Source organism: Eublepharis macularius, chromosome 11 (assembly GCF_028583425.1).
Source record: "Eublepharis macularius isolate TG4126 chromosome 11, MPM_Emac_v1.0, whole genome shotgun sequence".
Lineage (NCBI taxonomy): Eukaryota > Metazoa > Chordata > Lepidosauria > Squamata > Eublepharidae > Eublepharis > Eublepharis macularius.
In genome coordinates this window covers 29,464,053-29,490,028 of record NC_072800.1, presented here as the reverse complement: position 1 = coordinate 29,490,028, position 25,976 = coordinate 29,464,053, and the positions used below count along the sequence as shown (strand labels likewise).

The following is a 25,976-nucleotide window of genomic DNA, read 5'->3' as shown; positions in this document are numbered from 1 at the left end:
TTTATCTTCACAATAATCCTGTGATATGGATTAGAGTGAGTGATTGGCCCAAAGTTATTCAGTGATTCCCATGGTGAGCCAGAATTTGAACCTGGATCTCCCCAGGCCTGGTAGAATACTCTTCCTACTTCAATATGCTTGCCCCTACATCTGAGGTAATGTTTGAATAACAAAATACGGAGGAACAGAAATATTATATCAGTTTCCAATCCTCTGAGGTGAATTTTCATTGGATTCAAATTCAGTTCATTGTTTTCACAGACTTGCTTCTAGATTTATGGCATAGTTTTATAGAACAGATGGAAGAGCAACCCACCTCTGCGTGGACAAGCTTTTGAGTCATGCCAAAATCTTTTCCTTGCCCTGAATAAGAAAAGGAAAGAGTGTTGTGCTCATAAAACATATAGCTGTGTCTCCTGTCAGAGCCAAAAAAGTTTTAGGTGTTTGTGTGTAGATCCCTGGAATCTCTGCAGGAAATAAAGTTCTCCTTGGAGTGGTCGATGCATGCAGGTCCACTACTGGATCTTTCCATCACACGGTGTCTCAGCCAGCATGTGAATGCTCTCCATTGCAAAGAATTATAGTTGAACTGATATTAGATATGGGTCGTAGCATTTCTCTCGTACGAGAATCTTGAATTGTAAAGACCTCTCCAGTCAATGAGTTCTAAACTGGTCCTTGCACACACGGGACTGACACACTCAAGCACAGTTCGTCTGCCATTGCAAACCCAGTTAGCATTTCAAGGATCCTCAGGGGGGAAAGTTGTTTTTCAGTTGCTTTTTTCATTTGTTTTCTACTAACTGTTATAGGATCCCATTTAGCAGTTGCTACGGCCTCAGCTTAGGAATTTGCTGACCAGATTTATAGAAAAATAAAAGGGATCTTCGTTTGTGTGTGTGTTTTTCTCGGTGATGTTCCTTGATGCAACATCAAAAAAGATGGCAGGAGGGGAGCCTTTTGGCTAGCTGGACTACAAAACCTAACAGGCTGCTATTGAGGGACCATCTATGAGGCATCCCAAAACAGTATCCCAACTAGGGTTGCCAGCCTCCAGGTAGTGGCTGGGGATCTCCTGGAACTACAACTGGTCTCCAGGCCACAGAGATCAGTTCACCTGGAGAAAATGGCTACTTTGAGGGGTGGACTCTATGGAATTATGCCATGCCAAGGTCTTTTCTCCAGGTTTCACTCCCGAGATCTCCAGGAATTTCCCAACTTGGAGCTGGCAACCCTAATCCCAACCCATGGTCGTGATACATCTTGATGCAGCCTTGCAACAATTAAACTCTACGTTCAGGAAGTTATTTTTTAATATCAAATATACAGAATTCCTGTGATTTCTGTCGATGTAAGTCAACTATGACTTGAGGGCATGGTTTCATCTCCTGTACCCCAGAAGTCTTAAGAACGGCCTTTGCTTTCTTCTTTGCCTGTCTTCTGTTTATTTTTTTTCACCAAAGGCATGGGTACAAGACTTGGATTTTTGTACAAGCTAAACATCCAAGTTCTTGTCTAGTCACGTGTCAGACTTGGCTATAAAGAAGATGGATGGCTGTTCTTCAGTAGGGGAAAGATGTTTATATATGCATCTGTAACTCTAGAGAACTGTTGAACATCAGAAGACGCAGCGAACTGGCTCTTCTTCCATTCTTTTTTTTAAATGAGCCCCATTGTAAGGAAACAATAAATACCTCCTTAAGAAAAGTTAAGCTCAGTGGGTTATATTATACCTGCTCAGTGTATTTATTAGAAAGAAGGTATTTTTTCTCCTGTTGCATCCTTTCTTATTCACATTTAGAAAGCAGTCTTTTCAGCAACTATTTTGGTTGTTTAACTTGCTGTTACCAAATAATGAAAAGGTAAATCCAGACATTTTTTCCTCCTGTTGTTCACAGAGAGGTCTTGGTGGAATTCTTTTTATTTGTTCTTGTACAAAATAACATTGGCCAGGCACATTTCCATCTTTTCCTTATTCCCGCCAGGAGACTCTTCATCTTGCTCGTTCTTACTATTTTCATTTCCTGACGTGACAGTGACAACTGCTTCCAAAACCCACAGAAGTGGAGATCCCATTTTTTTTTGCAAACTTTTTCTGTGTTCATAGCTGTCTTTGCAAATATAGGGTTTTTTTCCTGTCTACTTGACCCAAGCTTAGCTCAGATCCAGTACCAAAAAATAGTATGGTACTCTGCAAAAGAGCTTTGAAGGAATTTCAGGCTCTTTTTTGTGGTTTGATGTCCTCCCCACCCCCCTTCTCACACACAGTGAGATAGTTCCTTTTCTTTTTGCAGTAACCCATAGTTTGTTATTTCATCTGAAATGGCATACTGGGATTGCATGTGTGGTTGGCGTGCTGATTTAGAAGTGCTGGGGCAACAGGCAGAGTTGATATCTAGTCTGCATGACTGTCCAGCAGCAATAGACTAATGGCCATCAATTCCGATAGAGAATTCTGGAAAACTCAAAAGCTTGCATGCTGTTTCGGGAAACGTAGGGCTGGCCTTCATAGAGTATTAAATGGATATGTGTTTCTCTTTTTTATTTGGACCAACATGACTACTTGCAATTTCTATGTACTTTGGTTCATAATCCTGTAAAAAAGAAGAAATGTGGTTGTTTCTCAGTATTAAATGCTCATTTAAATCCACATGTTTGCTAGTCAAGGATCTTAGCTTGGGTTCCCTCTAATCAATTTCAAAATGGTAGAAGAAGGATAAGTTATAAAAATATTGGGAGAGATGGCTATTTCAAAACTACAGTGAGGCCTAAGGCACTGAGAATATGTGGTGATATGGTACTTTTGATTGTCAGTTGTTTCGGGAGCAGCAGAGGTGGGGAAGGTTTTGGCCACTGTAGGACACAGATTGAACCTTTGAACTAATCCAGTCTGTATGGGAGTGGGTCTTATATTCTTCAATCACCTTGATGAATGGGAAAAAGGATGTAAATGTAATGAGTAAATGCTAAGGCAGTAGAGTTAGTGGTCTATTAATATGAGGATCATTTTGTGGAGGCCAAGCGTTTGTATAGTAACAGAACACAAGACAAACTGGAAATAAAAGCAATCTTTGGGGGTGGGGAAACCCTGTTAATGTCTTCTGGAACAGTGGTGTTCCACAACATGAAGTGTTCTGTTTATAAAAGGTTAGATCCAAATGAACTTTGGCATAATTAAGGGTCCTTGATTTTGGTCCATTCTTCCTCAAATTGCAGTCCCTCCCACTGCATCCTGTCATTCTAGATGGCTCCCTGCACCTATTGGCAGCAACTTCCAGGGGGTTAGCAGACGGAAGGAGGCGGAGCTGGGAAAGCCATGGTCTGTGAACAGCACTCCTAAAATCCATCAAAATCCAAGTTGCAAGGAAAGAGAAAGGAATTGGAAATGAATAAACATGAATAGAGAAACATAACTAAAACCTTCAAGGTCTGTAAAAGAGAGCTATAATTAGTGACCTGTTTGAATCTAAGGGCCAAGCTACAAGTGACGAATGACACTTGTCTGGCAAGTGAACAGACTCACACGTGTATTCCTCCCTGTTCACTTGCCATTCACTTGCGTCCCACTTGTAGCTTGGCCCTAAGAAAGGAGTTCAGACTGTTCAAGTGCTCTGTTTACTAGGAAATAAGTCCCACTGAATTACTTCAAAGCAAACGTGCAACATTAATCTCCCATTTTGTTGTAAACTGTTGAATTAATATTGGGATATTTTTTCTTTTTAGAATATGTTGGATAATAACGCACAGATTGTCGAGGCTATTCTCTTTTTTAATATATTTGCTGTTATTTTGCACCAGTAAAAACAGCAAAGGAGGAGAACTGATCTAGTGCAACAACAAAAATTACTCCAAAGGGGGCTTGTGAATGGTGTGTTATGCAAAGAAATGTTGCAAGTGCCTCTTTTGTCGTTAAATCCGATGTTCAGGAGCAAAGTCAGCAGCACTCTGCCTTCCTAATCTTGAGGTAGCCACTTGGTTCCACTCTGTTCCTTCACAATGGACAAAAAAGGCAAATGGGTTGGTGTGCTTATAAATCCTGCTTGTAAATAACAATCTGTGAGGTTTGGCATTGTGTTCATTCGGGATGTTTGGCTTCATTTGTGATATGCTCTGATTTATGTGCACTGTTGCTGGGCTGAGAAGAAGCTGTAGACTTTTAGGCTTGTGATGTAGATTTCGTGGCTGAGGATTGGATGCTGGAGAACTAAATAGTGGTACGCCAGGCTTTTTCAGAGCTTCTTTGGACTAGGTTGAAAAAACGTGTCTCTCTTTTCAAAGGCCTTGAAAAGCTTTCCTGATGGCATTTCTAGAGGACAGCGTTAACCATTAAGCAAGATTAGGCTGTTTTTAATCTGGTACATTTACTAAGCTTTCATTGTAATTAAAAAAAAATGGTGAACATGCTTTAAAGTAGGGGTGTGCATTCCAGAATTCCCAAGCTGAAAATATACATGGAAATTGCGGTTTCAAGTCATTACCATGATTTTCTGGAATGGTTGCACAAATTTAGAATTCTTAGGCGTTACGAAAAACATATACATATGAAAAAGCAGCAGCCAGGAATCTCTCTCTCTCTCTTTTTTTTTGATTCTTCAAACTTTCCAGAGAGTAGCATTTCTCCCGTCCAATCCGGCAAGTGTTACACAACACCAAGAGGGTAGCAGCTCCCACACAGTGTGAGACAGGTGCAGGGCCTGCATAGCTGCAAGCCTGGATGGCTTCTTTTATTTCCCTCCCTCCTTTGTGGGGCCATTTTAACCTTCCATTTTGTATCTCTGCAAGTAATAATAATAACTCTGCTTATATGGCCCTCTTCTAGACAGATTAGTTCCCCACTCAGAGCAGTGAACAAAGTCAGTGTTATTTTTATCCCCACAATCCAGCTGAGCAGCAGGTGCTGAGAGGAGTAGCTTACCCAAGGCCACCTGCTGAGCTCTTAGCAGCAGTGGGATTCACTCCCACAGAGGGCTGATTTGCAGCTAGGGTTGCCAGGTCCCCTTATCCTCCTGGCAGGAGAGGGGGGAACCTGGCACTCACTTCAGGTAGATCGTCATGCACGCATGCTCCTGACGATGACATGATGATGTCGCTTCCGGGAGTGACATCATTGCACAGGCCCCAGGAGTGCTCCCGTGCTTTGCACCAGGCCAATTCTTAACCAGCTCATTTGGGGCCCAAATTGGCCTGGCGCAAAGTGCAAGAACACTCCCCAGGCCTTGCGCAATAACATCACTCCTGGGAGTGATGTCATCATGACATGCTGGGAGCGCTCCATGAGAGGCCCGTTCCCCCTCCTTTCCCCCTGCCAGCCAGCTGAGTGGTGGCAGGGGATGGAGGGTGGGAGCAGGAGATCCGCACCCTTACTGGGGGATTGGCAACCCTACTTGCAGCCCCACTACTTAACCGACTAAGATGGCTGGGCACCCCTTGTTTGGACTCCTTGGCCCAATTTACTTGAACCTTGGGAGATCTTTAGTGGACAGGCAGCACTAGGTCCCCTGCAGTTTTGGTGTCAATTGCTTGAAAATCAGCCTCTCCAGCCCCTCCTCCCCAAAGCTCCCCACAGGAAATAGAACCTGAATAATTCTGGGATCCCAGAAAAACCCAAACCTGAATCCTGAAATGGTACCATGGGAACTGAATACCATTGAAGATCGGTATTTATGACCTTCCCAAAATCCAAATCCAAAAAATACCTTTTTTTCCCCATGTGCAAATCTCTACAATAAAGTAAGCACTTGTTTATTTTGTTTCATTGTTTTTCAAATAATCCGATGACCTAAAAGGTCTTGGACAGAGTCATTTATTTCATCAGACTCTGATTCTCTTCCAGGAAGGTCGGTGGGGCAGTTCCCTTGTTGCTCTCCATGGCATCACTTGCATTTCTTGTTAGCTCCGTATCAGATTGATGATGATATCCTCCCTTCTGCCATGTGAGAGGAAGCATATAAATAACGTTAGCTTTGGTTTTGATTTCTCCTGCACAGAGTCAATGTAACGAATCCATAATCTGAATTTTTGGTTGGCTTATTACATGCATTCGGGGGAAACAGCCTGCATTGTTTTGAGAGCTGCCTTGTAACAAACCATGATGCCAATGTCTATACATTGTGCAAAACCAGAATTAAGCCAAACTATGGTTAATGAACCAATCTCAGTCCTCTATTTCAAATTTTGATTTGATTTACACTAATTCACCATGGTAGACTATGTTCAAACAATCTCACTAATAGGGAAGCTAATTCTCCCACTTCAGCAGAAGATTTCCCATCACCCTGTTGGCTTTGCCTGTCACCCTCAGCTGGCAGTGTGGGGAAGGGGATATTAGGGGAAATGAGGAATGATTGGCATTGTGCCTTCATTATGATATCACTTCCTGGTTAGACCATAGAATATGAGGTGAATGCTAGAGCATTGCCCATATGCAGTAAATGATGATGTCACTTCTGGGTTGTGCGGAAAGTGACATCATCAACGAGTGCCTTCACCACATAGTATGTCTCTTGCACTCATCATTGTTTGTTTAAACCATGATTTTACATGATGTCTGAACTGAAAGAGGGGTAGGGAGAAAAAAGATCCCGCAGATCTTTCTGTCTGCGGCTTGATTAGGACACTTTGTTGGTTTCAATGGTTGTAGGTTGGATACTCAGCATAGGGTATAGGCTGTAGGTTGGATACCATCAACCAATAGTTGACAAATATTTCTCTGATGCTAGACAGGAAATGCAGATCCCTTAAAATTCTGTGAGTAAAGGAAAAAATATAACAGTCCTTATACTAAGAATGCTAGAAATTAGTTAGTTGATGAATTAAGTAAAAAGCAAATGCAAACTAAATGCAGTATTTCCTCATCACATGCCTCACCGTCTTTTTCCTCCAGTTGAACTGCCACATTCTTGGACTCAACTACATTACTGTCACATGAGAGAAACTTCAAAAGTATTGCAACCCATTTTTGTGGAAGAGCGTACAGATGTTTAATACCATTGTTTGTTATCTGGATTAATATATTGGTGACTGTAAAAGATTTTAAAGAATACTGAAATACAGTTTACACAATGCCTGTATAATTTGTAGAAGTGAACGGGAAGTTTCTGAGCATTAATAATCATTTGCAACCTTGCCCGGAATGAAGAGACAGACACAGGCTTAGAACGAAAGTGCCGTTTATTGAACATAACATTAACCATAAACTACAGCAAGGGCCAACTAAACGGTACAGATCAAGCCATAGGGTCAGCCCTGGACCTCTGCCTTGACCTGTCTGGGCGAGCCCCACAGCCCCTGGTGTAGGCCATCCCTGGAATGGCTACAACCCAGCTGGCCAGGCAAATGGATCCCCCCCATCAATCTCCTAATGCCCCCAAACCTACAGCATAAGGGAAGGACTTGTCCCTGGGGATCCCCGCAGGCATCTGCCCATGTTATGGTAGCAGTCACAAGCATACTGCACTGACAGCAGACCCTGTTTCCCCACCCATGGGGAAGTGCCACTGAGTGCTCACCGGCCTGCTCCCTATTCCCCAATACTATCCTGCCACTATCAAACCTCTGTCAGCAGTGCATGGTTGGCGAAAAAAACCCTCCCATTGGCCAATTAGGGAAAAGGATAAAATTCCTACCTGGCTCTGTAAACGGCAACCAGCTAATCCTACACTACTACAGGGTGAGGTGCATGGGCTGAGCCAGCAAAGCAACTGCTGGCCAGAAAAGTGGAGCCACCCTCTGAGGCACATGGCTCTGCCCCCGGCGAAATGCCTGTATGCCTGGGAAGGGAGTCTGTCCCTTCCTCCAGGCAAGGCTGCAAAGGCCAGCCCCCGACTTAAGCAGTGATGCTGCTGCCGGGAGTGCCGAATTGGTTATTGAAAGGTGAAAGGTATACAGTACATCAGAGTAAATATTTTTAGGTTTCTTGTTTAAAAATGGTTCTGCTTATGAAATACCTCGGAAAAGACATGACTGTCCTCTGCTTTTTATTGACTATAGTGATCTTACAGCTTTCAATACTGTGCAGATTGTCAGAAGGAAGGATACCAAGGCTGGGGAAATATAACAGAATCATTCCATGAGTCTGCAATAGTACAATGATGAATTGCGCCAAATGATTAGGTGGTCTTACAATCTATGGAGCCACCTTACCATGCAGTAAGGTGGCTCCATTTTCTCAGAGCCTTCTGCGGCTTCACATTACATTTTGTAAGATAAATTGTTCCTCTGACAACTAAATAAACCAAGGATGCCTCAAGATACCTGCCCCCCGCCCCATAGCATTTATATAACTATATTTTAACTATATTGAACTATATTTTGGTGATGTAAACCTCACTGTGGCCCATATCCAGCCCTTAATACAATGTTTGTTTCCTTATGGCTATGCCTTTTTCTCCCTCTCACATGATAAAGCCAGAGATCTGACTTCTTACCTCAGCTAGACATAGAGTTGCCAGCTCCATGTTGGGAAATTCCTGATGATTTGGAGGGTGGAGGCTGAAGAGGTCAGGGATGGGGGAGGAGAATGACCTCAGTGGAGTATGATACCATGGAGTCCAAACTCCAAAACACCCTTTTTCTCCAGGGAACTGATATCTGTGGCCTGGAGATCAGTTGTAATTCTAGGAAATATCTAGCTATCACATGGATGTTGGCAGTTCTAGCTAGACAAATAACAGAGGCTGCTGTACCATTGGCATTCTGGAAGAGTTATGTGCCTTGATTTCATCTGGATGATAGAATTTTATAGGCTTTACCTAGCAGATTAAGGAGTCCGTCCAATAGAGCCATCTAGCTTTTTATCTTGGGTCTAGTTTTCACTGAGGTTCACTGAGCTACTTCAATTTGCTCATGTGTCTCCTCTGCTAAAAAGATTTACCCCAAATAAAAAGATATTGGGGAGGGGGGAGTTCTAGCCTAGATGCTTCCCAATTAATTTTCTATAACCAGGAACTTGTTCTGTGAAGAAGCCTTCAGTCATATGAGCCCCCACTTGCAGTCTGAAATGGAGACATAAGAAGTTTGTAAGGACTCTTAATATAAGAGGTTGTCTGACTTTGGTGAGTTACAGTGCAATCCTAAACATTGTTGTCTTCAGTGGATATAAAAAAGTGTAACCCTGCATAGAATTTCACTGTTAGTAATGTGATCTTAGAACTTTAATAATAATAATAACATTCGATTTATATAGCACCCTTCAGGATGACTTAACACCCATTCAGAGTAGTTTACAAACTATGCCATTATCATCTCCACAACAAAACACCCTGTCAGGTGGGTGGGGCTGAGAGAGCTAGAAGCCATGACTGACCCAAGGTCACCCAGCTAGCTTCAAGTGGAGGAGTGAGGAGTCAAACCCAGTTCTCCAGATTAGAGTCCCACGCTCTTAACCACTACACCAAACTGGCTCTTTGGTTTGCTGTCTTTCCTAATGGAAACCAGAAGAGTTTAGTGGTCAAGAGTAAGAGGTCAGTTGTGTTTGCATCTATAAACTGCTTGAAACAAAGCTGTGTTTGGCATTTATATAGATTCACAGAGGATGAAAGGTGGGGAAATTTCTCTGAATCCCATGGTAATGCTGATTAAAACAGGCTGGCAATTGAGTCCTATGGTGCTGAAACAATGACAGTTCATCACACTGAATTTACAACTATCGTGTCTGTTTTTAAGACCTTTGATTTCAGGGGGGAATTTGTTTTTTTTTTTTGTTTTTTGAAAAATTTTTATTGGGTTAGAATCCATTATTTCCACATTTACATTCAATTTTCCCCAATTTTTTCATCTCTAACCCCCTCCCTTTCCCCCCCTTTTTGTTGACCTCCAACAGCTTTCCAACCCTTTGTCCCCTTTCCCTTACTTTTATTAGCTTCCTCTATCTAAAACAAATATATATTCTCCATTATTCTAAGCAGTACATCCTTAACTATTTTTAACATTATATGCCCAAACTGTAAGCCTTTGTTTCCATCTTAGATAAACAATTTATCCCAATTTTTCAATTTCAGGTATTTCTATATATCATAAACCATATAGATCATACGTTCGTTTATATCAAACAATTTGACTTATTCTCTATATATATTACTCATTCTATCTTTTTATAATAGTTCTATATATCTCTCCTCACGTAGTCAATCAATTTGACCCATCTATATCTTCAGACATTCAGTTTGGTACAAAACTTGTCAGAAAAAAAAGAAAATATTGTTAGTTAATCGCTCCTTATATTTAGGGGGGAATTTGTTTGGATTTAGGTCTTACCAACTTCCATTCATTAATTGGATTTAATAACGTTTGTAAATGCATCTCTGTGAGCGGCTGATAACCTAGCTATGGAAGTTAAACCTTTCTTGTAGCATTCAGCCTCTTCATGAAAATTGGCTGGCTGGCTTGAGCTTTCTATGTTTTCCTAGATGTATTAATTCATGTTAAGTTCCTGAAGTGCAAGTTCAGCTTGCTTTTATCTACTTGGTTTGTACAATATAATATGAGTCAAAGGACTAATCTGCTAGCAGTCTCTAACTTTGAAGCATAGGCCTTACAGTAAACTTCATTAGTTTAGAGGGTCCTGCCTCAGTGAAATGGTTTTCATTAAATGATGTCAAAGTCCTTTTCCATTCATATGTTTCTATTTGAATAGCCTTTGACTTAAAATAGAAGTAACCAGAATCTTGTCAGGTAGATACATACAAGTTCATTATAGGCTACCAGCCATATTTAAGTTTCTGCTCCAATAGATTTTCCTATTCATACCAATGGAGTAAGGAACTCCTGGCTTGCATGCCTTTGTTCACATGAAGCTCATAGTTGCACTATGTATGGAGAAGCCATTATGGGCCAGAGAATGGAGGGAACAAGTGTACATTAGACCTACTGTATACTCTAGAGTTGCAGTTAGACATGGGCACGATCGGAATTACGGACTGAAAATTGCCCCGATTTTGGCGTTTGCGCCATCAGGACCGGGCTGATTGGTTCCGTCCATGGCTCCCGGTTCAGCGCTCGGGTGGGGTGCTCTATTGGGTCTCAATCGGATTGATCGGTTTACGTTTGGGATTGCAGTCTGCAGACAGTCTGGCGCCAGCCATCTGTTCCCGAGGGAACGGAGCCCCGTGGAAACAGAGCCTGGGGAATGCCGGAGCTGTTTGCCCTCCTTCTGTCGCCCTGGAAACACGAATGGAAGCCCAGCTTTCCTTGATCAGCAGGGCTTCCTTCCAACCACGGAGCAGCCAGAAAAGCGTGCGCCCGTCTCGTCCATTTGGGAGAAGAGAGGGGAGGGCGGGGGGAGGGGGTGTTCTTCTGTAGCCATGGGCTCTCGAATCTCATCCCTGCAAAGCCTGAGAGGCAGCTCTTACGGCCAAACACAGCCTTCCTGTGTAGCAGACCCAGGCTTTATAAATAGCCATGTGCTGCGCAACAAAGTTTCACTTTCCACTCGTGGATGGAGTGGGACAGAGGCGAGCTCTCACTTGCTGCTTTAGGAGAGAGAAAGCGCAAGAGAGAGGGGGGGAGCTTTAGCTTTGGGCTTCAGTGGATAGGGAATTAGGGAATAGGGAGCTATCTCCTCTGGTCCCCCCCCCGTGACAGTACTGGCACACTCCCGTGGGGACAGACCCCCTGCCCCCTGAGGGGAAGCGGCTCGCCGCCGCCTCCACGGGCCTGCTGGGCCCGGCGGCCGCCATCCTCCTCACCCACCATTCCTTTAGCGCTGGAAACCGCGGGGCGCCCTCCCGTGTCGGCCTTCCCGATTCCCGATTCTGTATCGGAAACGGGACTTGATCGGTGAGGTTCGGGTACCTGGGTTCGGCACCACTGCGGAATCACGATCAGCTAAATCGGGATTATTTTTTGGATCGTGCCCATGTCTAGTTGCAGTATCCCACTAATCTCCACCACCAGGGGTCCTTTCCCATGGGCACATCAGCAGACAGCAGGAGAAAGAAGGGGGGAAATGTAAAACTTCCATTGGTGATGCTGTGATTAGAGATGAGCACGAACAGCAATACGAACTTTAAAAAGCCACGAACAGCCCAATCTGCTGTTCGCGAACAAGCTGTTCCTGAGGCCCCATTCTAAAAGAACAGGTGGTTGTTGCAAGTCTCCTTCATTGCTGTTCATCAAACACCTGCAATCAGTCTGGCACCTGCAATCAATTCCCTTGGCAACCGGAGGCAGGGACTGCCTGAACTCTGTCTGAACTCCTGCTGTTGCCCTGGAAACCCCAATCTAAGCCCAATTTAGCTTGATAGGCAGCTCTTCCTTTCAAATGTGGCACTTCAAATTTGTTACAAGGAAGCAAAGAGCAGGGAGGAGGGGGGCTCCCAGCTCTGGTTTGCAAACAGTGAGGGAGAGACAGTTGCTGTTGGCATTTTGAGAGAGAGACAGGGAGAGTGCATTGGAGACTGAATTTTCTTTGTGTGTGGTGGGATAGGGATCTACTTCTTCAAGTTCCAGGGCTGCTGCCAGGCTCTGGGCCAAGCTATTATTTATTACTGGTACCTTTCCTGCTGCCTGCTCAGGTAAGGTTTCTGGGAGTGGTGCGGTAGGTATCTACCCCTTCAAGTTCCAGGGCTGCTGCCAGGCACTGGGGCCAAGCTGTTATTTATTATTAATACATTTCCTGCTGTCTGCTCAGGTAGGGTTTCTGGGAGTGGTGTGGTACGCATCTTGATGGCTGAAAGAGAGCCTACTGGCCCTCACGAACAACGAACATGTTTGTGAACAGGTCATGTTCGTCAATGTTCGTTGTTTGTGGTTCGTGGATGGAAACGCACAATGAACACCATGTTTGTTTGTTTTTCTGTTCGTCCCCATGTCTAGCTGTGATATCAGTTTCAGGTTTCCCCAGAAATGACTTATGGCTGTGCCCGCATGTCTCCACATCACTAGTCTCCTGCTGGTGGTTAGGTCAGACCTGGCAACCCTAATGTACTCCCAAGTGGTAGATGGGCTAACATAATTTTTAGCAACATACTGGAAGTTACTTTGTTTCCATAGCAATAAATTGCTCACTTTACATATTCTGAGACCACAGGTCATAAATGTTGCTGGGGAATTTTGAGTGGGAAAGGATTTCTTTTCCTGAAATGCAAGATTCAGATTATTTTGACTCCATCTCTGGAAAAGCATGGATTGAACCGTGCAGAAGTGGGTGGACATACATCTGGCAATCACTACAGTAATTTGTCAGTTCTGTGTTCTTACTCTCTGCAACCCAGTAACCAAAACTGGCACAGGTTTGCAGAAGGGGAGTAAGGAAAGAAGGTGATTTTCTTAATACCCTTAATTGTTAGTAATTCCTGAAACATATCAGTTTCAGCTGAATAAATAAAATGAACAAAAGACATTTGATTTTTAAATGAATTTGTTTTGAGGAAGCAGTGGGCAGTAGATTTTAAAGGGCTAGTTGCTTAATAGTTGGGTATTCAAGATGTACTAGGAATTATAGCAACAAGTAGCTTTAGTAATGCTTCAATTTATTCTAAATTAATTTATTGTAAGTGACCTTTTCTATAGGTTTTGCTTGGACTTCATAGATGAATGCCATCTTTCTCTTTGAACTAATTACTACTAATAATATTAATATAATTTCAGTTTTATCTGCTTAAATTGAAGTAAGTTCTCATCCTCTAAAAAAAAATGATATCTGATGCTGCTGGAAAGAAAAGGCTTTAATTGATCTCCTCGACAGATCTGGCGACTCTCTTGTGCAGAATGGCCTACGCAGACCTGGTGACTCTGTTTTTTTCTCTCTCTGATACATACAAGATTGTCTAGTAGAATAACAGCCACATAAAACTATCCCCACACATCTGCAGATGTCCAACCACTTCATATGATCATCACTTTCATACAGATGGGAGTCCAAATTAAGGCAAGGAAGTTGTACAGTGGGCTAGTACGACTGCTGGTGGGACCCTCCTTTTTTGCTATTTCTGTTGACTCCCGAGAAATGTTCAAAATTGAGTCCTCCTGGCTTTCTGAAGTAGAAGGTACCTTGCTTCCTGATGAGCTGAAAGAGCAGAAGCTGAAACTTCAGTCCCATCAATATTCATTTGCTGCCAGTAATTCTGCTTGAGCATGGAAGGTGCTGATGTTCTTAAGCTTAGGCATTCCAATATTTGTGAATGATCCTTTAGAACCACTATAAAGGAAGCTTCCCCAGGGATCAGTGCTTCAAAGTGTGTCTGATCTGTGACACAGAGGATAACAAACCAGAAAGAAAAACAAAACAGAAATATTCTGAGCATCTTGGAGGGGAAAAAAACCCCTCTAGGGCTTATAATTTAAAGGACTTTTTTTAAAAAAATGATATCCCCTACAATACCATCTCTATATATTTAAATTCCCAGATCCCGCTATGTTTGAGATGGCTTACAACAAAAATTAGAATCTCCTCTGCTTGTATTACTAAAAAGCAAAATTACCAGAAACAGTAGCAAATTAGTCTATCCAACTGGCTTCCAAACAGAAAGGGCCTTATGAAATGTCCTGGATCTTGCAGAAGCTGACCGGACCTCCTACAGTGATAGATATTAGTATTGCCAACTTTGGGTTTGGCAATTTGTGGAGATGTGGGGGTGGAACCTGGGGAAGGCAGGATTTGGGGGAGAGGAGGGTCCTTGGCAAGGTATAATGCCGAGTCCACTCTCCAAACGAGCCATTTTCTCCAAGGGAACTGATGTGTGCAGTTTAGTGCTCAGATGGAATTCCAGGCGATCTAGAGGTCCTACCTGGAGGTTGGCAACTGTATGAAACACAGCATCTGATGCAGATCTTATTTGGGGTGTATCGGGAGAGAGCACATTGAGAGAAGCATCTCATAATTATGGCAGTCCCAGACTATGGACAGCTTTAAATCTTCAAACCAGTAGCATGAATTAAGTTCAACAGTTAACTGCTACCTATTCCAGAATTAGTTGCATATAAATGTGCCTGTCCGTATATTTCAGGAATTCTAAGAGGAATTCTCAGCCTCTAGATGTAGACTGTCCACAAACCTATCTCAGTGTCATAACCAGATTGTAATCCCAGCTGCAAAGAATCAAGAAAAGATTATTCATCCAGATGAACCTGAAGTTGCCCTGCAAGCACCGTCTTTTTACAGCACAGAAGCACAGTGGAAATTACCCAAGAAAGGGTTAACACGCATGTGCACTGAACATCCTACCCTTACATGGAATCATGAGTTTGTTTAGCTCAGTGGTCTTTAACCCACAGGTTGTGAACTTTAGGTGGGTTCTGGGGTCTCACCTGCTGGGTCAGCAATCCCTACAGAGCCAATATTTTTCTGCTGCCTCTTTGAATAAGCTGTTGGTAGTGAGTATGTGTAGAAAGCAAGGATGACACGTCTATCATCCCTCTTTGTACTCACTCTGAGAGTAACAGGATGGTGAGGTGAGGTCACAAAATGTTGCAAAAGATTCTTCCATGGATTTGACTCTTGTCCTCTTCCTCACTACAATATAACACCTGGTGTTTAGCTTCTTTCTTCTGTCCAGGGATTGAAATCAGTGATGTCACATCTCTGTTTTTTTCTGCTCTTCCTGCTACATTGCCCTGATATCACATGGTTTCTTGTCACGTAGGTATCCCATTCCCCCAGTAGGGGCAGGAGATTCCCCACTCCCAGGGTGAGCTCCCCGCCACCACTTACCTGGCTGGCAGGGGGGAAGGTGCAGGGAACAGGCCTGGGAACTCTGGAGAACACTCTTGCATCTTCTGGCGCACTTCCTTGTTGCGCCTGAAATGATGTCATTCCTGGCACAACAATGAAGGGAAGGCCTCCGCACAGGACCTCTGGAGCACATGCACACTTTGCATGCACACAATGTACATTCCCTCCTCATGTGTTCATTCCTCCACACCCCATCCCCCAGGTTGGGCCCGGGAGGACCTATCAACCCTCTGTCATATCCTTGCAGCTCATTAGGTCTCAAGTCTGTCTTCTCCTCTTCCACCATGAGCATTTCTTTCAAATCATACAAACTTCTAAATCTTCACAATCCTGCTGGTAACAGCATAGCAGTACAAAGAGAACTGTTTTGCATGTCTGATCCCAAGGTCTGTGTATGCCTGAAATTTGGTTATGAAGCTTTTTTAGAAAAAAAAATGAAATCCCATAGCCTGTGCAGTTTGTGAGTAAGATTTTGAAAGCATATTATACTCCAATAAACTAATAAAATGTTATCAGATTCGATTTGGATTCCATTTACACCAGTTAAAATGTCACGCTAACTACATTGTAGCAAGAGCAAAGTTGAGCTGAGCGTGCAAGCCTGGATGTTTCAAGTCATTTTTTTGAAACTAATTTTTCAGCTGGTAAGAAAAGCAGCCAGTTCATTAAGCCATGGCATTTTCTTCCTCCTCAATAACCACTTATTTAATAAAAAAAATACTTTGTCCCCATCTTTACGGGGACTGTGAGCTGACTCATGAGCTCCATTACCTTTCTTGCTGAAGGGGAAAGAAATCCCACATGAAATCCCATAAAACATAAAAAGAGCCTTGCTGGATCAGTCTAAACTAGAGATGGGCACGATCCAAAAAAAATTGCTGATCCAGCTGATCGTGGATCGGCACCGGTGACGATCCCAACTAAACAATCCACACCGATCATCTCCCATTCCCGATCCATGGATCATGGAGGCCAAAGCGGGGTGCGCTGTTATTCCCAGCTATGTGGGAAGGTGGGTGTTGGCGGCGGCCACCAGGCCCGGCGGGCATGGGGAGACAGCGATGAGCCGCCTCCCCTCAGGGGACAGGGGGTCTGGCCAATCGCTGGCAGCACCCCCCATGTGCCCACCCGCCAGGCCAAAAATGAGCACGCTGGCGAGAAAAAAACAGTGGGTGATGCCGGCAGCATCTGTGTTTGTGTTTGGCTGTCTGTGTTTGGCTGTCAGAGCTGCCTATCAGGGTTTGCAGGGATGAGATTGGAGTGCCCATGGCTACAGAACACCCCCTTTCCCCTCCCTCCCCTGGGTGTCTTGTCCCAACTGGTTACTGCTTTGCTGCTCCGTGGTTGGAAGGAAGCCCTGCTGATCAAGGAAAGCTGGGCTTCCATTTGGGTTTCCAGGGCGACAGAAGGAGGATGAAACACAGTTCAGGCATTCCCCTGGCTCTGTTGCCCCGGGAATAGATTACTGGCGCCTGAGTGTCTGGCTTCCTGATCCGAGCACGATCCAGCCTCAATCCAGCCCCCTCCCGATTGCTGGATCGTTGGCCATGGCCGATCACGATCCGCTGAGTCACGATCGCACGATCGCCATTATCGTGGGTTTTTTTGGATCGTAATGCGGATCGTGCCCATCTCTAGTCCAAACATCCACCTAATCAAACATCCTGATTTTCACGATGGTTAACTAATTTCGCCCAAGGGAAAAAATCCATAAGGGAAAGGAAGTAAAAGCCTTCCCCCTGTTAATGCCCCCAGCAACTGGTATTTAGAGGTATTCTGCCTCTGAACATCGAAGTCCAAGAATGTGTAATAACATTGAAGTCCAATGTCAATGACCGTTAGTGGAACTTCATATATAACAACCACAACCACCACAACAACATTCGATTTATATACCGCCCTTCAGGATGACTTAACACCCACTCAGAGCAGTTTACAAAGTATGTTGTTATTATCCCCACAACAACAAACATCCTGTGAGGTGGGTGGGGCTGAGAGAGCTCTAAGAGAGCTGTGACTGCCACAAGGTCATCCAGCTGGCTTCAAGTGGAGGAGTGGGGAATCAAACCCAGTTCTCCAGATTAGAGTCCCATGCTCTTAACCACTACACCAAACTTCTTTACTTCAATTATACTTCACCTTTGTCCCCATTGGGAGCCTAAGTTGGCTTACGTTGTTCTCCTCTCCTCTGTTTTATCCTGTGGTGGCAGTTTTAACCCAGGAACTTGAAAACAGTGATCTGTGAAAGACCTTTTTATTTCATAACAGGAGCAAGTTCAGAATAAACATAAATTCACAAAGAGATAGAGATACACTGATTCATAGAAATGCATGCATACATAAGGTTTCACAGCTGTGGACCCAAATCTCTGTCAGCCTAATAAGCTAATGAAATGTAAGATGCCATTCACATTTTCAGCACATATTAGATACCTTTTACAAGCAAAAGAACTCTGGTGTAAGGACAGTGACAACTCACATGATTATTTTATCTCGGGAGCTCAGATAAAAACAGCGAGTTCACTGTTCCTGGTTTTAATCTAACCACACAATTTGTTTGATTAGAGTTCTGTGTGTCTTGTTTAAGGCAGAACATGAAATTTGTAATCTCTGGCATCATATGTGACAAGCACTTTTCAGGACAAAGAACATGATATGAATATAGAACAAAAAACTGGATACAGAAATTAATGACATTACTGTAAGGCTGGCCACATCAGTCTTCACTGTGGGGTAGGTCAGGCTGAGAATGTGTGACTGGCCCAAGTTCACCCAGCAAGCTTCCGTGGCAGAGTGGGGATTTGCACCAGAGTCCCTCAGATCCTAGTTTGAGAATGCCTCTTTATTCCTTCAGTTTGTCTGCTCCTTTTTAAAAGCCTTCTGAGATAGAGGCCATCCAGGCATCTTATGGCAGTGAACTTTGTAAGTTAATTGTGTATTACGTGAAGTACTTTTTCTTTTGTCCATCTCATATTTCTATGAATATGGGATCTGCCAGACAGGTCATTCACTTTTCCCTGTAATGAGAAGCTCCAAGGGATGCTAAATAGTCCAGATATTTGAACTGGGTACCATTTAGAAAGCATCGTCCAAACCAGTCCAAAGCCTTTCCTTTATTCTCTTTGGTCTTGTTTCATTAATAAGTGCCCATCTCTGATTCGTCCCGCTTCCAAGCCTCATCTTGATCACCTGCATTCTCCAGGAAGGAACTCTGTAACTTTGGGTAACTGTAAGTTACAAAATTGTCATTTTGTAAAGGTTGAGTATTTGTGAGAAATCACAGCATAGCATGGAAGCACAATTTGGAAATTTCTTGTAGCCTCTTAAATTCTACCCCTCAGGCATCTTCTGTGCCCTTGGAGGCATGCAGAGTCTCCTTCCCCCTTTCTTTCTAACTCGCCTTCAACATGATGTGCTCCTAGAGCATATTCCGGCCTCATTAGACCAGCCCCCCCCCCACACACACACACATACACCAACACTTTTTTTTAAAAAAATGGTTAATTTGCAGATTTCTTTTACATATCTGGATTTGGAAGTCCCTGAACATTTGGGGAGTCATTTGTGAGTGGCCTCGTTTTTAGCATTCTTGAATGGCAGGAGAAGTTACTATTAGGCCATTTTCACACGCACCCCGGGAAATCATGCAAACTCATGGCATGAAGCGTCTTCCTAGCATGATCTCCCAGCACAATCCCCTTTAATGACCTGATGACGTCAGAAAAAGCGGCATTAAACAGGATCGTGCCGGGAAATCGCGCTAGGAAGATGCTTTTATGCTCTGGGTTTCGCATGATTTTCCAGGCGCGTGGCTGTGTGAAAACGGCCGTAGATACAGGGATTTCATTTTTTTCATTTTAGAAAGCAGTATTGATGAGAATTTGATTATTTAATTTTGAGATTTTTAAAAGAGTAACTAAACTTCTGTTCCTCTTTGGATCTCCGGTAGTCTCCTGTCTGTGGGGAACAATCATCTCCACCAGTTTAGCTTCAGTCAGGGCTGTCAACTGTGAGTTGGGAAATTCTTGGGAGATTTACAAGTGTGAGTAGAGTTGCCAGTCTGTGCCTGGCAACCAGCAGGAGCTTGGGAGCACCAGAGGCACATGTGCCGTGATGTCACTTCTGGGGAAAACCAGAAGTGATGTCACATTGCTCTAGGAATCATCAGAAACTCAGTGGTAAAATCATAGTTTTCAGTGATTCTTAGAGCAACATGGCATCACATCTGGGTTTTCCTCTGAAGTAACCTCATGTAACATGTAACACTAGCAATTTTCTTTTTTCATTTTTCTCCTGCTGCTGTTCAGAGTGGTAGTGGGCAACAAGGGTTGCTGGCAGGAAGCCATGGCAGGAGGCTTGTCAACCATACTGGAGAGGGCAGAGTATGAGAAGGGAGCTTGGTGAAGATATGCTGCCACACACGACTCTCTAAAGCCTGCATTTCCTCCAGGAGAACTGATCTCAGTTGTAATTTTGGAGAATTTGGTGCTAGTCACTCTTAAGGTTAGGTCTAGTATTTCGGTAAAACCATATGCCCCTTCTCCAATAATGAAATAAGGGAGATACATCAGGTGATAAGTGTGCCAGTTCCAGCTTGCGCATCAAAATGAGAACAAATGGTGGTTTTGTAGAAATATCCCGTGTCCTTTCTGTGCAACCAGGCAAATTACTTCTGTAGAATACTTCATTAGCAAATCATGTTATGTTTGAAACTAAGTTTATAGTATTAAATTAGCTTCCCTGGGCATACAGCTGAACCAGCAAGAGGGTTGTTATTTAGAAAAACAAGCACTTTGTTGCACTGCTTAGTCTTTTTCCATGGCAGAAGAATAATAATGTTTACCGTTTAATTAACCTCATGTGGCAGGGCAGGAATGGATGGCAAATCAATAATGAATGTCATTACAGTCACCTTGTGCCACTGCAGTTCTGGGGGGGGGGGGTTGGTTGGGGGAGGAGATAATGAGTCTTGATTTCTGCAGGAACAATTTCAGTAGCAGGCAGGTGATTAGTCACAGAGCTTAGGGCTCCCAATGGGGGTACGAAGGCTCCTGACTGCAAATCTCACTAAGCAGACAAGCCAAATGTTGGAGGGACAAGATGGAGGAGATAGTTTATTATGTTGTCCTGTATTTATCTCCACCTAACGATCTCAAGATTAAGTTTCAGCCCCAATATATCAGGAAATCAGCAGCTATTTTGTTCCTAGCTGGTCATTTAACCATCTCATCTCCAGTTTCTTCCAATTCCACGGACTATCACAGGTGACATTAAGAGCTCCTTTTTGGTGATGGTGTGTGTGAAGGGGCAAGCAAAATGTGATACAGTTACACCCATTTTGCTTTCAAACTAAAGTGCCTGGAGATCCTGTGCCTGCGAACACCTGCTGATTCTGTTTTTGTCATCAAGAAGCATAAAGTGGGGTCCAGTCTAAAATGGCAATTTCCATTGATTCCCCATTCCACCTGCAGAACCTTTCATGTTGTTTCTTAGGGTCTCTCATCTCCAAGAGCAGCATTGCATGGAAATCCGTTTGGGAAAAGGGAGGCAGAAAATTTCCATTCTACCAATGGAAAATTCAGTCTGGATCCACCCCATAATATGCAGGTTCCCTTTCCAGGGTTATATTCAGACATCATAAACAAACTCTGGTTTATTCTTGATGAGGACAAGTTTAGTACACTCCTGGGCTCCTTCTGCATTCCATTCCTTCTCTCCTTATATTAGGGGTTTCCAATTCTGAGCTGGGAAATTCCTAGATATTTAGGGGCAGATCCTGTGGAGGGCAGAGTTTGAGGAGGGAGGGAAGGGAGCTCTGGGGTGGGATACCTCTGAAGCTGATCACAGTAATCTGGAGAGCTTTTGTAGTTCTGGAAGAACTCCAGGCCTCACCTGCAAATTGGGAACCCTACCTCACATACTGCACTGACATTAAACTTCATTGCTTAGAAATCATGATTCGTTTTGCTGTCCAAATTTGGACATTTCAGCAAACTAGAGGGATTTTTTTTCATTACTGCAAACAGGTTGTAAACCAGGATATGGTTTAGAATCTTGATTGCCAGGAAAGAAAAATACAAAATGTGGGAACGTGTGGGTGGGGTGAAGCACACTCTGGAACACCCCGTATGCCCTTCTTCGTGGCAGGAATGACACATTATGCAGAAGTAATGGGTTGTATTAGAGGCCGATTAAGTAAAAATCAGCCCCCAATTAAGTGCTTGGGGCCAATTTTTACTCAATCAGCCCCTGGCGCAACCCATTACTTCCACATTGTGCCTGGAGTGACATCATTCTTGGCATGATGCGGGGCACTTGAGAGCATGTGTGCTTTGTGCCCGTACAAGGTAAGTGCCCCTCCCCATGCAAATCCCCTCACCCAGTTTGTCCCCCGAGGAACCTGGTGACCTTACTTCAAACTTGTGCCGAAAGGAGAGGTGGGAAATAAAGTTTTGCTCAGTGAAGTGGTAGTATAAGGGTAGCCCAATTACATGGGATCTGGTAGAAGGTTTTCCTGTGAATGGGAGCTCCTTGAGTCTGTGGTTCCTATTCATTCTTTGGGCCTTGCCTTAAGAAATTCCCAGTGTGTTCTACCTTTATGTTCTCAGAAATTATTCCATCCATCTTCTAGTGCCTACTATCCTTGGGCTTGTCCTGTGTAGCTCTTATTCCTTTAAGTGGGGCTTTAAAAAAAAATTGCATTGATGTTGCTGCCCAACATGCATTATGTGATGATGTCTCTGTGTGGGGGTGGGGTAGAATAAGAACCAATTTAACTGTCTCTTGCAAAAGTGGCCCAAGTGTAATGAGAAAAGGCTTAAGGTGTAAAGTGAGGCTTTCTACCAGGCTGACTGGAAGCCAACAAGCAGCCTGTTGCAGTGTCATTAGCAGGGCTTTTTTTCTGGGAAAAGAGGTGGTGGAACTCAGTGGGTTGCCCTTGGAGAAAACGGTCACATGGCTGGTGGCCCCACCCCCTGATCTCCAGACAGAGGGGAGTTTAGATTGCCGCACGGAGGGCAATCAAAACTCCCCTCTGTCTGGAGATCAGGGGGTGGGGCCACCAGTCATGTGACCATTTGCAAGAGGTTCCGGAAATCCGTTCCACCGCGTTCCAGCTGAAAAAAAGCCCTGGTCATTAGTCTATCAGACCTTGCCAATCACCTCTTTAACGTAAGAACTGAAAAGACAAAAATCTTAGATTTATTCCCCTGAAGACAACAAAAACTCTAGCAGAATGTCATGAAACCCCTACAGTAACCACTGTACATTTACATAGCAAATGGAGACATTGTCCAAAGCTGTAAAGGCCTCTGTTGTCCTTGGCAATAACTCCGTGCCCCCCCTCATCTGGTAATATTCCATACATATAGGATTGCCAGACAGTGCCTGGAAACCAGAGGAAGGGTTGAGGGAGTAGAATCACAGGATAATTTTTTTTAAAAAAAAAATGTGGCCTCCTGTGCTTACCAGAAAGGTAGCTCTAGAAATCTCCAGAAATTCCAGGGATTCCTTGAGCTATCCTTTGTTACTTCCGGTAAGAACTTCCAATAAGCACGCGAGGCTGCTTTTTAAAAAAAGTCTCCCACCACTGCTCCAAGCTGAGATGGGCAACAGGACCTGGGAGGTGAGGTATTCCCCCACCCCCAACCCTGGGGTTTCACACCCCTACCAAATTTAGATGGATGGGCTACCTGACTAGAAAAACCCATTGAGCTTCTGTCTGTAATAGCTGAAAGCATCCCAAGTACGTGTTCTCAATGCCAGCAGCATTGCCTAGTTACACATGAAAAAGTAAACATGAGAAGAAAAAGTGACAGAAAAGAAAGCAACGGTCACAACTTTCAGTTTCATGTTGTCAGTTACCACTCCGCTTTCTCACAGAAGCATGTGCCCTCCCTCCATCGTGTTTAAGAGACTGAGCAGTTCCAGCGGCCATTGTATTATTTTTAAATATTTTCTAGCCCAGTGTGAGCATTAGCTGCTTGGTTGTTTTCAAAGGACTCTTGGAACATTTCATGGTACGTCAAACCAGCCAAGAAAATAAGGCCTCACCGTAGCTCAGAGTAATTCTGTGTGAGAGGTAAACCAAAAGCACTCAGCATTTCTGTTAAGTTGATGTGAGAGGAGGTTCAGGTTAGTTTTTACACACACCTCCACTCACAACATTCCACAGGCATCTCATCAAAACTTGTTCAAGCTGCTGAGTTCACAAAATCATGTTAACACTCTCATCCTATCAGGGATTGATGAGAGCCACAGTAGGCCTTCAGACAATGACTCTATCTGCCCTTCCCCATATTCCGAAGAAAACAAACAAGACGCTAGTTGAGAATAGACATGGGCACGAACAGAAAAAAAACACGAACATGGTGTTCGTTGTTTGTTGCCATCCATGAACAATGAACATTGACAAACATGACCTGTTCACGAACATGTTCATTGTTTGTTGTTCATGGGGGCCAGCAGGCTCTCCTCCAGCCATCAAGATCCCTACCACACCACTCCCAGAAACCCTACCTGAGCAGACAGCAGGAAAGGCACCAATAATAAATAATAGCTTGGCCCAGAGCCTGGCAGCAGCCCTGAACTTGAAGGGGTAGATCCCTACCGCACCACTCCCAGAAACCTTACCTGAGCAGGCGGCAGGAAAGGTACTAGTAATAAATAATAGCTTGGCCCAGTGCCTGACAGCAGCCCAGTGCCTGACAGCAGCATTGACAGCAGCAACCACACACAAAGAAACTTCAAGTTCCAATGCACTCTCCCTGTGTCTCTCTCAAAATGCTAACACAGCAACTGTCTCTCCCTCACTGTCTGCAAAACCAGAGCTGGAATCCCCCCTCCCCCTTGCTCTTTGCTTCCTTGTAACAAATTTGGAGCTCCACACTTGAAAGGAAGACCTGCCTATGAAGCTAAATTGGGCTTAGATTGGGGTTTCCAGGGCAACAGCAGGAGTTCAGACAGAGTTCAGACAATCCCTGCCACCGGTTGCCAAGGGAATTGATTGCAGGTACCAGATCGTCTGGCTTGACGAACAGCAACGAACGAGGCTTGCAACGACCACCTGTTCATTTAGAATGGGGCCTCACAAACAGCTTGTTCGTGAACAGCTGATTGGGCTGTTCATGGCTTGTTTAAGTTCGTCTTGCTGTTCATGCCCATCTCTAGTAGAAAACAGGTATGCCATTACTCTCCTCCAAAGCCAACTTGCCCTGTCCCCCCCCCCCCAAATGACCAGGGACCCTTGAATTTTGTGTGCCTAGTTTCTTCCCTTCCACAGCAGCCCTGATCCTACCAGCAACTCTAGTTGGTTCCCCATAAGCAGTGGGTTCTCTTACAACAGATAATGCAGCTTTCTATAGCAAGACAAGTTAGTTAGCCATGTAGAAACCTAATGGCCAGTTATGTTTTACTGTCATTGTGCAGCATGGCCTGACTTTAAGATAACCATTCCTATGCCCTCTGTAGTGCCATGTTTAGTGCTAAGGGGTCTGAAGAATGCATCCTATGCCTACAGGTCTTCTCTGGCCCCCAAAGGCCTTTTCCCTAACCTGTGCTGCCATTTTGTGACAAATCACTTACAGGTACATTTTCTTGAGGGAAAGACTCAGCAGATTAAATAGTGTCTGTGCTGGCTACCTATTGCAGCCTCTGACACAGGGCACTGCAGTGTTTGTTTTTTTAAAAAAAGAATTTTATTGGGTAGGTCAACATAATCATTACATATAAAATCAACTTCATTTTTTTCTTTCTATAACAATTATTTTACAATTATCAATTAATGTATACATTCCCCAGCCTCCCTCCCTCCCTCTCCCTTGACTCCCAACAGCACTAAAACCCTTTTAATCTTGAAATATTCCTTCTATTCTATTATTTCTCCTTATTTTCAAAGGTAACGTTCATACATATTACTTGCCCCCTTATCCTACACACATCAATAGTTATCTAAAGACCACAATTGACCTTTTACATCCCATTTATTTTCCATATATTCTTTAAGTTTTTCCCAATCCCTTAAAAATTCATTCGAACTTTGTTCCCTCAGTTTTCTGGTCAACTTATCCATTCCCACCATATATAACAGTTTTTGTATCCATTCTTCAACTTCTGGTATCTCCTCTTGCTTCCAATATTGCGTGTATAGTAGTCTAGCTTCTACAATCATATACCATAATAATGTTCTATCCACTACATTTACATTTTCCATATTAAGTCCTAACAAAAACATTTCAGGATTTTTTGGCAAGTTACTCTTCATAATTTTCAGCATTTCTATGTACATCTTTGACCAAAATTGTTTCGC

General features: G+C 43.7%; 1 protein-coding gene across 1 annotated transcript in view; it reads left to right on the top strand.

Annotated features, from left to right (window-relative positions):
* STAC (SH3 and cysteine rich domain) overlaps window positions 1-25,976 on the top strand; it is an 87,716-nt gene that overhangs the window by 14,777 nt on the left and 46,963 nt on the right. The window lies entirely within an intron of this gene.